This window comes from Haemaphysalis longicornis, unplaced genomic scaffold, assembly GCF_048455015.1.
Source record: "Haemaphysalis longicornis isolate Haplotype H1 unplaced genomic scaffold, Haemaphysalis longicornis Haplotype H1 scaffold_7, whole genome shotgun sequence".
NCBI classification, from domain to species: domain Eukaryota; kingdom Metazoa; phylum Arthropoda; class Arachnida; order Ixodida; family Ixodidae; genus Haemaphysalis; species Haemaphysalis longicornis.
The window spans coordinates 55,187,527-55,198,507 of record NW_027526422.1 but is presented as its reverse complement, the minus strand read 5'-3'; the positions used below and the strand labels follow the sequence as shown (position 1 = coordinate 55,198,507).

The window sequence follows — 10,981 nt, the reverse complement described above, 5'->3', positions numbered from 1 at the left end:
CGGAAAACTAAATGTGAAATAAGAGAGAAAGAGAAGCAATATACAGAATAGCAAACCGAAACGATGGAAGGGTGAGAAGTACCGAAGAAACAAAAAGAGCGGCCACCGTCGTTCAGAAACTGCCGAATACGAAACATCGGCTGGTTCATAGAGGCGAGGCTCAAGATGCGCCTATCCCCGGTGGCATAGGTTGAAATAGTGCGCGGTCTTCATTTGAAAACCAAAAGACTTCACTTTGCGACAGGAACAAGTCGAAACTTCTTTGCAGCTTTCTAGTTTTTTGCAAGAAAACATACGAAAGCCATCCAATGGGCCTGCCAATCGCCGCGCAAGAGCCAAGGCAGTTTGCTGCTGGCTTTCGTGTCGGTTTTTCTGTTGCCACAATGGTTTGCGTCCCCTTACACACTAAACTTTTTAACACCCTTAAAGGTGCTAAAAGGGTGCACTCAACATTTTGCACCCCTTTTGCACCTTTTAAGGACTAAAACATTGCTCCGGCACCCAATCATGAGGGTGCCACATATTAAGGGGTGTAAATCTTAACATTTTTACACCCTTTAAGGTGCAAGGAGGGTGTACTGAACATTTTGCACCCTTTTTGCACCTTTCAAGCACCCAAATATTGCTCGGGCACCCCACCTCGAGGGTGCCAAAATTCAGGGGTGTAATAAACAGTTTCATAGGGTGCTACGACCGTTAAAGGGGTGCTAAAAAGTATTTCTTCTCGATTGGGGTGTTACCACGGCACCTTATCGTTAGGGTGCCTAAAAGAACGGTGTGTGAATGCAAGCATGCAAAATTGCACAAAAACAGGCTGAATGTTTAAACCGCACATTGCACTATTTCACCGCCCGTTGAGAGAATAAATATGAACTCTCCACATAGACCAGGGGAAAGGCTCTAAAATTGCTGTTCGTAAATTGAACAAAACGTGCTGAATGTTTAAATTCCACTCTGCACTAATCTACTGCTTCGAGTGTATCACAAGGTTCGTTTCGATGTCTGGGTGCACGGGAAGGAAAGGCTACAAAATGCCTCTTGTAGTCCTATAAATAAAACTTTTACGTGAGGCATCGGTGTCCTCAACGAAATCGAATTTACCTAAGAATTTGTTCCCGTATTATTATGCCCCGGGCAAAAATTCCAACAAGACTTTCTTGTTGGGCTCACAGCACGCCTGTGGGGCCAATACGAAGTTCTGTCGGCACTCTATCGTTCCAATAGCCTAGTCTTCCAACAGGGAGTTTAACCTTGATGGCGTTTGTGGGGCCAATAAGAAGCTCTGTCGGCACTCTATCGTCCCAACAGCGTAGTCTTCCAACAGGGAGTTTAACCGTGATGGCGTTTACCGGCTCGCCAACACGATAAGTCAACGCCAACAGACGCCTCGTTCGTAATCAGCGGCGCGAGCGCGCCATCAGACAGAACCGACAGACGCCCTGAAGGTGGTTTTTAGGGCCTAAACAGCAGCGTCTGTGTCTGGCATAGACGCTAGACGTCAACGTTTGTGTTCTGAATTTTCCCTTCAGTAAGTAACAGTCAGACGGACGATAACATAACTATGTGAAGATATGCTTTGGCTCATACCACGGCAAGCGCAATCGTTTGTGGCTGCAGCCTCGGTTGCTCTTCGTCTACAACAAACTGAATCGGCTGTACAGCTTTCTTCGAGGGCGTGTATGCAGGGGTTCTATCTTCCTTTTTTGCGCAGGCCGACGGGGGCGGTCGTGTAAAATCATTTTCGCTCGTCGCTGCCGTAGGGTTGCCACCTTCCTGGTTTTGGACCGGCCCGACCGGTTTTTTAAACAGCGGGCCGGTTGCCGGTCCATATCTAAAACCAGCCGTCATCAGCCGGTTTTTTGGCTTTTGTGCCGTGATTATGCCCGTTTTGGCGTTTTATAAGCGTCAATTCAACAACTAAGACGATAAATACGTGTCGACAAGCATAGGCGTGCGCACAGGGGGGGCAGGGGGGGCGGCCGCCCCCCCTAATCATCTGAAGGGGGCGCCAAATTTGCCCCATGCCTTGCCGATGTAACACATGAAAGTAAAATTTCTGCTCAGAAATATTTTGTGTGTGTTGCAATTCCATCACATTGAAATAAAAATTTTATAACCATCCCTCTTTGCACTGCGTTCGCACCGCAAGGCCTTCAGTGAGAAGAGGTCAGGAGTTGCTCTGGGGGGGGTGGGGGGGGGGGGGGGGGGGCGCAGCGGTAAGACTTTGCCCCCCCCCAAATTGAGAACTCTGCGCACGCATATGTCGACAAGCTGCGCAAAGACACGCGAGCAGAGAAAATACGCGGGCGAGCGCGCTGCCTCAGATGGAGGGGGACCTAAGGGAAGAACAAAATAACGAAATTCTACCGCCGCGGTCAGCAATTGCGGTTACTTTTCAGTGAAGCACATGCAGAGCGATTAACCAAGCTCTCAATCTCTTTCAGTACAAACGTTATGTTGATTTCTCTCTAAGAAAACACTACAATAAATGGCACTGCATGTTAAAAAACATGGCGTCTTTTTTCAACACAATCCCCCCTCCCCCCCCCCCCCCCCCCGGAAGGCCCGTTTTTTTTTTTTCGAGGAAAGGTTGTAACCCTACGCTGCTGTTCTGCCTACCTGCTTGCTGTACCTATTACGTCGCCGCCACCGCAAATCCCCACTTGTTACAAACTCAGAGGTTTCCGCACTGTTAGCAGTCGTTTTACACGATGGGTTTGATGCGCCTGACATTCCAGGAGTGACATCGCTTGTAGTGTTAGAGCGACGTTGCTTGACTGCAAGACGGTGCCGGTCAAACAAGCGTTATCAACGCCATAATTCTAACGGCACATTCCATTTATTTCGTGGCTGCCGTGGCTTGCGCAGAAAAGGTCGGGTTGACTGCGATAGCTTTTATTGAGTCAAATAATGGAGCTTTGGCTCAATCGCTTGCAGCGCTAGCAATGCGGCCTCGTCCGCAAGACCGGTGCGTGAGAAACAAGCGTTAGGACAGCCAGAATTTAAAAAATGCAGCATAAACTAGACCATCGTTAAAGGAGGCGATGACTAGACACAAGCGACAATATTCGTTGACAACTTAGGTAAGTATAGAGTTGTTTTAGGCGCCTCGAACACCGCCCGCCGGCATAGCTGTTTGTTAACGCGTCCGTTTAGTGTTTTGTAGGTCAATGGTTCGATTCCTCGTCGAACGTTTTTTTGTTGTTTTTTTTTCTTTTTTTTTACGTGAGGGTTTCATTAGCTCCTTTTTTAACGACCAGGGTAAGCACCTGTTCCTTGCTTTCTATCACGCCGACATTTACCGCCCTCTTCCTAAACCCAAAGTAGCTCGTTTTCTCGCACGTTCTCTCTTGAGACGCCCGCCGTGAAAACAAAACCAAAACAAACGTCAAACCTCTTTACAATATCAGTATATATGTCAATTACTTTATGTGTATTCACTTTTTGTGTTTAAAAACCTTCAATTTAAATTATAAACACATTTCAGACTTTGAAAGCAGAAAGATAATTACCAACATTACAGTAGTAACACAATTTTCGTCAAACACAGAGATGGTGCATTTGAAGTCTGGCAACTATCTCTCACTTTTGTGTGTGTTTTTTCATGCCGTTTTGTGCCGAGTGGTTGGTGGCGTGATTTAATCTGTTTTATCTATTTCAAGCTTAAATCATAGTTATAGAAGCTTTATGGGTGATGTCTACCCTTCCAACCTACGCGTGTGTTGAACATGGGGACCCCGGAAGAACGATCATCGCCGGATAAAATACTGCGCGTCAAAAGTGGATGACATTGCATCAGAACAAAGCGTGTTCGTGTGTCCGCGAGATGAAGACGACAGTGAAGGAGAATTGTACGTTGGAAACATCGTTTTTGCTCGGGTAAGTACGCATTTTTTATTATTCTGTATTTGGTTGGAACGAGTTCTGGTGTTTATGGGTCAGTAATTCGCTAGACCCCCATCTCGTTTGCTCTGAGAGCCTACGTGAGATACTTGTTTGGCGCCCAGTCCACCGTTTCCGCAGAAGTCAGCATCAATTTACGCTGAAGCTAGACCTTGGCTACGATGCTCGCGCTATGGTACACGGCTGCTAATAATTTCACATCACGCAAGGCTCTTTAACACCGGGGCGTTTGTTTATGTGTCTCTCAAACAGTGCCTTTGCGGTTGCAGATCGCAGTCGCAATTTCGCGTGAGTGGCACAACGCTGTGATTAGTCCTCCCTCATGAATACCCGCGGTATACCAAGAAATAACATGAACAGGAGGTTCCCTGGAAGTGCATGTGAAAACGCGTCCGCGTGATTCAATGGCTGGCGTCTCGTAGGTGTTGTGAAATCTCTCCCCCCCCCCCCCCCCCCCCCCCCCCCACGAATTCCGTGCAGTGCGCTTCGCAGCTATTGCGCTCGCGAGACCGGCGACCGTACGCCTCGCGGTCTTCGGGCCGCGATATGTGTGCTGTTCTCTTGAAGCTCGACAACAGCGAAATTGCCGTACTCGCTCGCCAACGCGCCCCGACAGCGTACGCGTCGACCGGGTGCTGACGGAGTTGTGCTGGAAGAAAAGCAGGCAAGAGATGAGGGCGCACGAGGTGTAGTTAAACATGAGAATTTACAAAGTGCAAGGTGGAGAAAATAGTATGCAAGGGCCGTAAACGGTGAGAGAGTTCGGGCCGCGCGCCAGCGAGCGAGTGCGGTAATTTACGTTGCCGAGCTTCACGAGTCCGGCACGAATATGACGACGCCCGTCTGAGAGTTCATAGAGGTATAGAATTCACATACGTGCAAATTGAAGGTGAAATGCGCGCATGTGGCCTCGCAGGGAGTTAGCATAGTCTCGGGGTAGTGGGGGAGATTTCACAACGCCTACGAGGCGCCTGCCGATTCTGTCAGAGTAGCTCTCGGGAAGTCTGGGGCTTGATATCAGAGGCATATGTATTGTTTAAATTAGTGCAGAAAATTGAGCCAATTCGCAAGTTCTCATTTTCGCAAAACCGCAGGCCATACAGAGACTAACAAGAAAGCTGTAGGCACTCACTCAACTCGATTTATATTGGAGAATTGAACGTGCAGATACAAGTCAGACATTGAAATGGAGGAGCTTCAACTATCACACACCAGTTCCGATTGAAAGCAAGGGATACAGATGAGCTGCTAGCATGCGTTCCATGCAAATTAGCTCAGTAGCTAGCTTTGCATATATCATGCATACCCCACTCTCAGTACCTGCGGGTCTAATAAATACATTCTTACTGTGACCTAAATTTCACTTGGGGTGTTCCGGGAATGTTCTTATTAGTGCCTTGGAGGTTACTGTCTTTAAACGATTAAAAATCTACTTGATGTAAGCATTCGTGCTTTGTGTGTGCTCTTCTTGTATTTCAACAAGTGTCAGCACACTCACAGATTATGCACCTGCAGGTGCTGCTGCTGGCTGTCCTGGGTCAGCTGCCTTCCAGTCCAGTTTCAAAGGCTTTGCCAGGGCCTCCCTTGGCCAACCGACACTGCACCTGCTGTACCCAAGTACTGCCTGGCCTTTCGTTGGGGCTCCGTACGCTTTGCCGCCAGGAATGGTCATTCATCCATCATCTGGCCGCTTGGACCACCCGTTCAGAAGTCAGCGCATTTGCTCGACACATCGGTCCAGGCACTGCTGCCATATCGGTGCACCCACCGATTATGTACTTTCAGGTTAGTTATTGCATGTTGTGGAACTTGCCATGATGTATACCTGTTAGCAGTGCTGTGGCCTCTGATTATTTGAAACATTTTCATGAAGCAGTGCTGTGCGTATGGAGCGTGTCATTGCTTAGCAGAGATATTGAAGAGAATCTGGGGCTGACGACTAAAGGGCAAGAAGAGAAATTGAACTGACTTTGAAGCAAGTATTCGTATGTAATCAAGCCAAGCAAACATTTAGGATCTTTCGATATGGTTTTAAACTTGCAGTACAAACTGGTCTACTTCAGATCATACTGGTAATAATCATACTATAACGAAAAAAAAAAACATCCCGCAGTCTGTAGAATTCTGACAGCGCTTTTTTCGCAGTCTCTCATGACAGGAACTAATCTCAATGGTTGGAAGATAGTCGAGGTAGCACCAGTCTTTAAATCAGGAGACGGTACTTCAATATTAAATTTCCCTAACAAGCACCATATGCAAGGTCAGGAAACATTTCATCCACTCTCAGGTCGCTAATTATTTATAAAATCACAATATCACATTCGAGTATCACCACGGTTTTCACAAGTGTTACTTGAGAAACACAACTTTCAGGATTTGTTCACGATCTACATTGATCCATTGACACAGGCTTACAAACTGCGGTAGTTTTTCTCGATTTTTCTAAAGCATTCAATCGCATTGCACACCACAGACTACTTCTCAAACTTCACCCTAATGTCCTCACTTGAGCAAAAGATTTTCATTCTTCTCAAATGCAGTTTACTTCTAATAACTATATACTTCTTTTGCTCGTGCCACTTTGTTGTCCCCCCAGGCAGGTTGCTTGGTCTATCTTCCATGTTGCATATCCTCCCATGTAGGTCTATTTGCAGATGATGTTGTAATTTATCACACAATTTCTTTCAACTACTACCGTCAATGCTTTCAATCTGATCTTAACACAATTAACTCCTGGTGCTGCAAATGGCTAATGTCGCTTATCTCTAAAACAAAGTGCATGACTTTAACGGTGGCAAGTCTCGGATTGTAAATACTTACTTCATTAACATCAGCCTGATTACCTCTTGAGACAAAGGTGTTTTGGTAGGCCGGTAGGGGAGGGGGGATTGCATGGTGGATTTCAAAAGGTACATCGATTGAGAAAATAAGACGTGTGATTAATATTTTCATTTGCACTCCAAAACTCGCTTTATTTCATATGTTTAACCCACTGCCGTGTCTAGGGTGGTGTGTTGTGGAGGCGAATGTCGGTTAGATACCGCTTGGTGTAGCCGCTTTTCAGATGGAGGCAACACGTAAAGACGCCCGTGTTTGGAGATTTCGATGCGCACAAAAATACCCAGATGGTCAAAATTAATGCGAAGCCTTCCCCTACAGTGCTCCCCATATCCCAAGTGTAGCTTTGGCGTGTTAAACCACCGTTTTTTTTTTCATGTTTTTGGTATAGTACCAGCTGCTGTAGCAGGTGCAACTTAAAGGTAAAATTATACATAATGTTTCCAAGAGCTAAATATAAAGGCCATATTGAAGTGCGTTTATGGGTCTATCTCATAGCAGTAGTGAAAGGTTATATACTCTGGTGCAGGTTAAGAACGCCAATGGCTCATGTGGTGTAGTCCAGTGTTTGACGGAATGCCGTGTAGGCAGGTAAAAGCATTATTGCAGTGATGAAACGTAGGTCACTGACCAAGTCAAGAAAGCCATTTAACGGTTTGTTGCTTGTTCACGGTGAGCATGTGTCGTGGAAAACGAAGCTATATGTTGGGCATTACGCGGCGCAATGAGTTTGCATAGATATGGTGCAGATTGCCATCCATTATGTTGATAATGTTGGGCGTCGTCTGAACAATGAGGGACTCGAGCAGTAATCGAGAAGATAGATTGCACTCAGTTGTCAGTAATTTTGTCTTGTTCCAGTCGACCACGTGTCCCGTCCTCTCACGGTGCTCTGCCAGTGGACTTGTTTTTGCATGGCCCTTGTTCACTTCGTTCCAGTGCTGCATTAATCTTCTGTGCAGATTGCCCGTTTCGCCAATGTACACTGATTTGCATTCAGCGCATGGAATCTAATAAACAATACCCGGAAGCTTGGAGCGTGAGAGGGGGTCTCTCACGCTGACAATGTCAGAACGCAGCTTGCTAGTGGGCACATGCACAATGTATGCACTGCGTGTCTTGAAAATGTGTGCGAGAGTTTCGCCGATGTGTGGGACGTAGGTAATTGCTGCACGTTTTGATGCAGTCCTTGTCCTGAATATAATGCCTAAAGCATTATATTCAGAAAGAAGCGAAGAGGGCGACTAGCAAGAATCCACATTGACATTAGCAGGCAGAAGCGTCCACAAGGCCTGTGTCAAAACGTGCTGCAATTCTCGTCCTACACATCAATCAAACTTTCGCACGCATTTTCAAGAAACACATTGTGCACATCGTGCAGGTGCCCACTAGCAAGCTATGTTCTGACATTGTCAGCGTGAAAGACCCCCTCTCACGCTTCAAGCTTCCAGGTGTTGTTTATGTTTTGAACAAAAAAAGTGCCATTTAAACGTGACACCTCCTTCCTTGCCGATTTCTGATGCCTGATTGTTCAGTTTGTGGGGATACGTTTAGCAGATTGCTCACATGTCTAACCTGTATTTGTGCTTGAGCAGTCAAACGCTGATGTTAGCAGTGAAGTAGGTGAAAATTGTAGTTTGATTGTAGTTGTGTGCAGATTACCTACATTGTGTTAATTCGTAGAAAAGCAAAATTGAGGTAACCCTGCTAACTGTTCCGCATTGCAGCATTTTATTATGCGAACGTTAAGGAGTTCAGCTGCTTGTTAAAGGTGAAATAAACAGTGGTACAAAAAGAAGAGCATCTACTAAACAAAAATATCTTCACAATCGCAGGATGCCAACGGTCCGCCTACCAACTTGTGTCCTGCATCGTTTCTGCTGGCTGGAGCTGTTCATGGAGCATTTTCCAGCTTCTCAAAGTTTGTGGTCAAGCGCTCCTCCAAGTGAAAGATGCCGCAGAGGGATCTTTTGTTTTAATGCCACAATTTCACGTGCTCAGCAAATTTACTCGTAAGGCTTTTTAAATATTCATCACCCAAGAGGGCATGTTACCTTCGTCTTCGGTGGAATGTGTCTGCACTCAGGTTATTTGTGACAGAAACAAGTGGACCACATCATGAGAGTCATTGAGGCCTTGTTGATTGTGCATGCTTCTGAAATGACATTTTCATTAAGCTGAATACTTTCCACATATTACGATTTGTGAACAAATTATGGTAAAAGTCATGATTAGTTGTACTACACAGCAGGAAGGAAATGCCAACATACGTTTTAAGCGCCTCTGATATTTCAGATCGTTGGCTGGTGAGCAATAAAACAAAACTGAAATTTTTTTAAAGTAAAATCAAATATTCGTTGTCACCAGTGTATGACCATAGTAAAAGCTATCTAGTCACCAAATTTAGAATTAGACACGAAATGCCAAGAAAAATAGGGAAATAAACTAGACAGCTGGCTACAATAAACCAATTCGTAAAATTCCTCAATGTCTATCAAGTGATGATTCAGGCGGGTTAGTTAAGATGTCAGTGGGTTTACACACCCAACTTGCAGGGAAGCATATGAGCTCCCAATATTAACATGTTTTTAGTGAAGACCGTCTTCCTTCATTAAGCTGCTTTGCACATTGATGCCAGTCTGATAAATGTCCTGAATTTTTGTTATGATCAATCTTTGTATGGGAACCATATATTTTTATATGATGTCGCTGTGTACTTCTGAAACTGTATCTAGTCACTAATTCCAATTTGTCGTGGTCAGGTTTTTTCAACTAATTCGTAGCTTTTTTAACAATTATGGTATATTTTGTGTGCCTAAAGGAATGCCTCATTGCATGTTTAGCCTATGTAGTGTTGAAAGCGGACATTTTGCTTCAAAGTGGAATGTCGGGCTAGCAACAAGGTACTTCGCGTGCTGCTCACTTTCATTCATGCCATTATTTTTTATATTATCATTTAAAATTAAAAGCCAACCAATTTGCTGTCGTTTTAATTTTGTCACCTACTTTATACTTTCTTTTTTTTTCAACTTTGTGTAAGGATTGACTATCCATATTTTTATGATACCAAGGCGTTGGACTGGGCTAGCTGGTACATGTTTGAATGGATGAAAAACCATAGGAAAACCCAGGACACAGAAGAGAACGACGGGACAAACTTGTGCCGTCATTCGGTTTTAACTGTTTCCTGTGTTTACCACTGGTTTTTTATGCATTCAAACATTTTTTATGAGTTTGTTGAACAGTGATTAGTTTAGGTGTGTTCAAACAATTGTTGGCTGCGAAGGCTCCCTGTAGCATTTGTATAAGTGCTCTCTGCTTTTTTTTGAGCCAATACCCCACCACCAGTCTTCATGAGGTGGTCTTTTGTAGAAATAAGTTGAAATAAATATTTGTTTGCATTGCTTTACATGTTTTGAAAGAATTTCTTGTTCATTCTTGTTTCATTCAACCCCGTTTCAGAATCCTGCTTAAGGCATTTCCTCTGTTATTTTTTTTCAGAACCAGGAAGGGTGCTCATCCTCGGTTCTTGCTGAAGCAGCAGTATCCATACTTCACACGTGAGCTCTGAACACACAGTAATTATGGTATGAAACATTCTACCAGTATAAGCCTGCTTTGTAGACGTCATTGTAGATGTCAAAGCTCTTGACAGTGTAGTCCAATGTCTGGTGTAACGGGCAATGTCTACAACTTGTAAAAATTAATTTTGTGGCTATAATGTTTGTGATTATTTTAAAATGCACGTCAACTACTATTTAGAATCGCTGTCTAAATTGGCAGCCATTTTCCTGGTGGATACAGAAAGTGAAAAAGCGCATGTGTAGAGATTTCAGTGCACCTTAAATGTCCCAAATTTGCTAAAGCTAATCCAAAGCCCTCCTTGTGGTGCACTTCATATCCCATGTACAGTTTTACGTAAAAACAGCTAAAAATGTATGATCAATTTAAACTTATTTTAATGTTTTTAGAAGCAAATATTCTCAGTTTAAGCTGCCATATTTAGAGTAAAATATTTTGTAACAATTATATAGCTACCAAAGGTTTACAGAAAAGCTTTTTGCTTTTGGTTGTGCACCTTCTTATCAAAAGAAAAATGTTGTTAAGAAAGGCAGAAGAAACCCAACTATGGAAATTAGCAAACCCTAAAGCTGCGGATAGAATGAATGTTTTGTTGAGAATCTTTTGCTGATTTCAGTTCTAGTCAACTCTAAAAAAGTCTATCGACGTAGAATGCTTA

General features: G+C 44.2%; 1 long non-coding RNA gene across 1 annotated transcript; it reads left to right on the top strand.

Moving 5' to 3' along the window:
• The first annotated feature begins 3,614 nt into the window (after nucleotides 1-3,614).
• Nucleotides 3,615-10,150, top strand: LOC144145670 (uncharacterized). The gene is made up of 3 exons (XR_013317567.1): nucleotides 3,615-3,879; nucleotides 5,419-5,688; nucleotides 8,577-10,150. It is a non-coding gene; the product is annotated as an uncharacterized LOC144145670 (long non-coding RNA).
• Nucleotides 10,151-10,981: the final 831 nt, after the last annotated feature.